The sequence below is a fragment of the Crocodylus porosus genome, unplaced genomic scaffold, assembly GCF_001723895.1.
Source record: "Crocodylus porosus isolate Cpor-Errol unplaced genomic scaffold, CroPor_comp1, whole genome shotgun sequence".
NCBI lineage: Eukaryota > Metazoa > Chordata > Crocodylia > Crocodylidae > Crocodylus > Crocodylus porosus.
This window is the reverse complement of record NW_017728906.1, coordinates 47,997,372-48,003,729: the sequence shown is the minus strand read 5'-3', so window position 1 is coordinate 48,003,729 and position 6,358 is coordinate 47,997,372. Positions and strand designations below refer to the sequence as shown.

The window sequence follows — 6,358 nt, the reverse complement described above, 5'->3', positions numbered from 1 at the left end:
GGCCGCCTGCCGCCTCGCACGGCCCCGGCCCACGGCTGTGCAGCGCGGGGGCCGGCTCACGAGAGGCTCCAGGTCTCCGGCCGCCCGGCTCGGGGGGCACAACAAAGGGGAAAGGCGAGCCCCTGCCTGGCCCGCGGCCGAGAGCCACGGCCGCCCGCACACAGCACGCAGCCAAGAGCTGTGGGAGGTCGCCGGCCCAGGATGACAGGCCACTGGCACAGCCATAGGAGAAGCCTATAACTACCCCCCTCCCCAGCTGGTTCCCACTGCCACTGCAAAGGGATGTGAGAAGAGGTGGTCACGGAAGAGCTGGGAGAGCCCCTCTCTCCCATTTCTCAGCCAGCATCATCAAGTCCTTTGCAACCACTGCCACATCCTCCTTTCTGGCCTCGACAAATGCCTGTCTGTCCCACTCCTGGCCATTTGGGTCACCCCTTTGCAGTGACTTCTTTTGTATCTCCTCCTACTGCCTCCCCTTTCTCCACACCATCAAACAAGGGATTTGACCTCACTGCTCCCTCTTGGCTTTCCCCCAAAGCTTCCCCATGTCGATCCTGAGACATCTTCCATCAACCAAGGATGGCCTCTATATCACACGTCTTAAATTTTCAAACAGGCCCTTTCCTGCTTTCCCCCATTCCACCTTCCAGGGTCAGGAGGAATGCCACAGACACCTGCAAAGCTGCTTCACTGTCCATGCAATCCCTTGCTGATGCCTAGGATATAGTGACAGGTAGGCAGGTGCTGAACGGTGACCTCTGCCTTTCATGCTGACCCGCATTGTCTCGTGATTTCCTCCAGAGCACTATAACCACTGCTGTCTCCTGTCTTATACTCAGATTGCAAGCTCTTTGGGGCACAGGCTGAGTTTGCACAGTGTTTAGCACAGTGGGTTCCAGGTCTCTGACTGCTGCTCACAGGCTCTACAGCAATATGCATAAATAAACACCAACAACCACCAGGGGAACAGTGACCCTGTAGGACAGACCACCTCATTGTTTAAGAATCCTTATCAGAGCCAAATGCACACAAGTTAGCACTGCCTCCAGTGTAGCTCTACAACCTCTACACAGCTGAATGTTTAAATTCAAGGTTCAGTGCTGGGACAGCATAACCACAGACCACTGCATTTGTGGAAGGGTAAAGAACAACATGCTTAGGGCTAGATTCACCAGAGGGCTTGAGCACCACTGAGACTCCCACCCCCACCCCTCTGCTCAATGGCTGTGTAACCCTGTAAGTGCCTAAAGTCCGTAGATACCTACCTGTCTGTTTGTGGCCATGCAGGCAACCACCTAGGTCCCTGTGCTGCTGAGCTGCTCAGCACACAAACCCCAACACCAGGCATTCCCCTGCCAAACTCACCAGCCAGGCCTGCTCTGGGAGGTTTTCATAGGATGCACCTCCTGACTTGGGCCTTGCCCAAAAGACAGCTATGGATAAGCAGATCAGGATTTTGAGGGCTGGCTCTGTGCAGCCATTTCCGCACTGGGCCTCTGGTTGCAGAACTCTGCTGCGTTGTGGAGACCCAGGGTTGAATCTCCACCCCACCGGGGTGGGGGGGGCGGCCCCACCCCTTGGTAACAGGGATGTCACTTGAAATGAGTAAAACTTTCCACAAGTCCATCATTTAGTGTGTCCATTGCCCCCACCCCCTGCAAAAATAAAAGTTGACACCTATGATCCTGCTGGTTTTGGAGCAGGACCTTTAAGGTTTGTTTCTTATACATTAGGAAAAGACTCTAATTTCCCAGGCTCTGGGTGCTTTAGAACTGTGTTCCCTCATCCCCACTAGCAGCAGCTGTTTCACTCGATACAGTAATTGAATACTGGCTGCCACTGGAGTAGGGGCTAGGCCTTGACTCTCCTGCCCCCTCTGTGAGTGGGAGAGTCTGTCTGTGAAGTCCAGAGCTCTGTATCTGACCCAATGCATATTTAATTCTTCAACAAGAGTGACTTGAGAGATGCTCACCCTGGAATACGCAGCAACATGGAGACTCTCCTGGAAGGTGGGGGTCCTGGGTCCCTGGCCTCCAGTTAGAAGGACATCAGGCAGAATGGAGGCTTGAAAACAGGTTTCCCACTTGCCTGGTGACACCTGGGTTTCCAGCTGTAAGGGGTGGGCTTTATTTATTTTTGTAAAAAAGTCTTAGGCACCTAAGTTGAGGAGGACGAGGACTCTAGCTAGACGAGGACTCTAGCTAGGACTCCTGAGCAGAGTGAGGGGCCTAGTACCCTTGAGAAGCAAGGTTTAAACATTCCTGAGTAGCTTGGAAAGGCTCAACCTGCCAGCCACTGAGCTTCTCATTGTGCAGTGCCTAACTCTCCACATGGGACCACACTGCTGCTTAACTGGGGACCGAAGACTCCTCCAGGTATCTGAGTACACAAAAATCAGACCTTGCATGTCTAAGCCCCTTGGTGGATCCAGCCTGGCTAGTTACTTCATCGCCAAAGGAGTCACATAAAAGTGAGTGCACAGAACTGCAGTATTTTCTTCAGAACATGGCTGAGAGCAAACTAAAAACAGGATACAGGTGCAGTCCTACCAAGGCACAGGATCCGTGAGCACAAACTTAACATCCGTACTGATCCACTTGTGATATAACTTCCCCCCCCACCAAAAAATACCCCATGACTAAGGGGTTTCCTCATCATTCTTGTCTCGGTCTGTCTCTCCAACCAGAACACACACACACACACACACACACACAAACACATTTCTTAAGCATGCCTCCTCCCAAGCTTTGGAGGGGAACAGAAAAGGTGCCGGGGGACAGACTAGACAGGGATTTTAGGAGCAAAACTCCGGAAATGAGGAGCCTCCGCACCTTTGCAACTCCAATCCCCCGAAGGGCTGCTAGGGACTGAGGACCCTACTGGGATTGAGGCCGCCCCTTGGTTCCGCACACAACCACCGATCCGAGGAATCCCCCAGCCCGACGCTTGCAACTCCGGCACGCAGGTCCGAGGCGCACGAGCAGCGCCGGCGCTGCAGCCCGCCGGAGGGAGTGGGGAGCAAAGCCGCGCCGGCTCCTGCCTGCCGGGCCGTACTTGGCTCAGCCGGGGCGAGCCAGGGCAGGAGCCAGGGGAGCCTGGGGCCGGGGCTGGGTGTGTCCGCAAAGTGGGCGCCGAGCCCGGGAAAGTCACCCGAGCCCGGCGAGGCCCCGGGACGCAGGCGGGGACGGCCCCCCACGCCGAGGGGGCCGGGCCGGGCCGGGCCAGGGGAGCGAACGAGGCCCCCTGCGGCTTGCCCGCCTCCCCTCGAGCCGCGGGGCAGAGCTCCTGCCTGCACGTCCGTGCGGCTGCATGCATCCGTCGAGGGGCTCGCGGGCCGCTTCCTACCGTGCTGCCGTGGGTCCCCCCCCGGGGCCAGGTGCCGGTCCCCGCCAGGCGCCCGGGCAGCGGGGGGACAACTCCGCGCGCGACTCCCGGCCGGGCTGGCTCCGGCGGCCGCAGTGCGCAGGCGCGGAGCCGCACAGGCGGCGAGCAGGGGATGCTGCACGGGCTCCTTATCGCCAGCATCTTGCATGAGGCGAAAGGCTCCGGAGGCTGCTCTTCCTACGCGGCGCGGGCACTTCCACCGCCCCACCCCGGCTCCCGCGCCGGCGGCTGCAGGCACAGCCCGGGGGCAGAGCCGCCCGCAGCCCGGCGGGGACACAGGAAACTTCCACCCCGGGCTTTCACTCGCAGCTGCTTCCAGCTCGCGGGCCGGGGCCGCGGCGGGAGGCTCCTGGGCTTCCCCCCGACCTAGAAAAGGAGGGCTGCCGGGGCTGACGGGAGGCATCGAGTCCAGCCTCTGCTCCCAGCACCACCAGCCCCCGCTGGATCCCCCCGCCCGGGCATGGCCCTCCTGCCGGCCCTGGGAACAGGCGGCTCGGGTGTATCCAGCCTGTCGCCCCCCGCGGGGCCTCGGAGATGGACGCAGGATGGTCGCTGCGAGCGGGCTAAGGCCACCTGCGTGCCCGCTCCTCCGCACAGGCAGGGCCGGGGCCGGGGCCGGGGCGGCCCCCCTCCCGCGTCTCGCCCCTGGGTTCACGGCAGGGCTGGGGGGAGAGCCTGTGACTTGACCCGCCGGCCCCTGCCCCCAGTCCCTGCGGGCGCGAGGGAGGGAGCCCGCTGCCCCCTCCGAGGGGCTGCGGCTCACACAGAGCCAACAAGTTGCTCATTATGGGCTGCGGGGGGAGGGGAGGGGGCACGGAGCAGGCGAAATGATTGCGAGCTGGAAAAATCAACAAGCAGCAGCAGCGGCGGCGGCTGATCCAATTAGCTGCGCTGAGCAGGAAGCGAGAGGAGCTGGAGCGCCGGGGGTCACTGCGGGGGGGCGGCCCTCCCCGGGCAGTGCCAGGGCTCACGGCCCGGCCCGACCTGGCACCCCGTGCCCGGAGTGCAGGACCCTGAGCTCAGGCTGTTCCCGGCCCTCCTGCTCCGGGCCTCGGCGGGCCCCGCTTCCCCGCGCCTTTCGCTGCGGAGCGGAGCGGGGACAGCAGCCGGCCGGGCCCCGGGCAGCCCCGCGCTGAATGGCAGCTTTGTTCCCGGCCGCCGGAGCAGCGGGGGCTCCGCGCTGGCACCACACAGGCCGGCTCGGAGACAGCGCCGGCAGGGGCGCGGGGGAGGCAGGAAGCCGCGGAGACGGTGGCGAAGCAAGGCCTGGAGGGCCGCGGCGCAGCCAGCCCGGCCTCCCCCGCGCGGCCGGGAGCATCCCGAGAGAAAGCCGCCGCACGTGCGGGCGCTGCTCCGCTCCGCTCTGCTCCCGGCCGCTCCGCCGCAGGCCACGAGCCCGGCACCGCACGCACACACACAGACACGCGGACACAGGCACAGAGGCACACAGGCGCGCGCGCGCACACACAGACACAAAGCCCCGCAGAGAGAGACAACACACAGGTGCACACGCACACACACAGGCCCACCGAGGTACACACAGGCACGGGTGCACACATAGACACAAAGGCACAAGCAGAGAGACAACACACAGGTACACACATGCACACACAGAGGCACAGACACACATAAGAGGCACACGGGTGCACACATAGACACAAAAGGCACACACTCAGAGGAACACACGGGTAGGTACAGACACACACAGGCACAGACACAGGTGCATGCACACACAGACACAAAGGCACACAGAGAGACAACACACAGGTACACACGCACACACAGGCACACACAGAGAGACACACAGGTACACACATGCACACACACAGGCTCACCCATGCACACGCACACACATAGACACAAAGGCACACACAGGTACGTACAGGTACATACAGACGCAGAGGCACAGACACACACAGGCGCGCGCAAGTAGACACAAAGGCACACAGACTGGCACACAGACACTCATAGGCACACAGGCACAGACACGCACATGTAGACATGGATGGCCACACACATAGACATACAGGCACACACACACATGCAGACACAGGCACAGAGGCACATAGACACACAGGTGCACACACACATACGGGCAAACAGACACAGAGACACGCCCCCCCCAGCACAACGCCCCGTGGCAGGGGCAGAACAGTGGGTGCACGGGGGTCCCCGCGCCCTTGGCGCGACGGGGGGACAGCGCAGACAGTGCAGGGGGCGGGGTGGGGATGGGCCATTTGTGCAAACTAGCCTCTGCCAGGCCCGCTGCCGTCCCCAGGGCGAGGACCCCTGCCCCGGCGGAGCTGGGGAGGTTGGTACCGCAGCCAAACGACCTCGTGCCCCTGCCCCGGGAGGACACACAGGCACCCCGGGTTTACACCCGCTGAGCGCGCTTGAGCTCCCCGCAGGCGCTGCTTTAAAGAGCCCCCGCGAAGCTGTGAGCGGCCGGCGGCCTGCCCGTGCCCTCGCCCGCCAGGCCGAGCAATCGGGAGCCGCACGGGCCTTTCGCTTTCACTCCGGACGTGTGCGACACACGCGGGCTTTTCTCGGCTCTCCTGCTCGCTAACTTCCTCCTTCCTTCTCGTACTCCGACATCAGAGCCCGGGAGCCACACGCCGCTGCCGCCCGCGTGCGGGCACGGGGGCCTCGCAGTGCCAGGGTGGCTGGGCTGGGTGCGGGAGGGGAGCGGCCGGGTGAGGGCCGCACGGGCCCCTCGCTGGGGCGGCGGGGGCAGGGCAGGAAAAGGAGACAAGAAACGGAGCCCGGGCTGCCCCAGGAGGCGCTTGCCCGTGGCCCCGGGCGTAGGGCAGGGCTGCAGCGTGTCCCTCCTGCGCAGGGCTCGCGGCGCGGACAGATGTGAGCGCCGGCTCCGCGCCCCGTCCCCTCCTCCCCGGCTTTGTTCTCCTCCCCTTCCCCGCGCTTTAAATAGATTTCCAGGCGCTGCCTGCCTGAGAGCAGCTGCCGAGCTCTCCCG

At 62.7% G+C, this 6,358-nt stretch overlaps 1 protein-coding gene across 1 annotated transcript in view; it reads right to left on the bottom strand.

Annotated features, from left to right (window-relative positions):
- BCOR (BCL6 corepressor) overlaps positions 1–3,436 on the bottom strand; it is an 82,996-nt gene extending 79,560 nt beyond the window's left edge. The window contains exon 1 of the mRNA XM_019529096.1: positions 3,346–3,436. The gene's annotated coding sequence lies outside the window, so the exon portion shown is untranslated. The remainder of the gene's footprint in view (positions 1–3,345) is intronic.
- Positions 3,437–6,358: the final 2,922 nt, after the last annotated feature.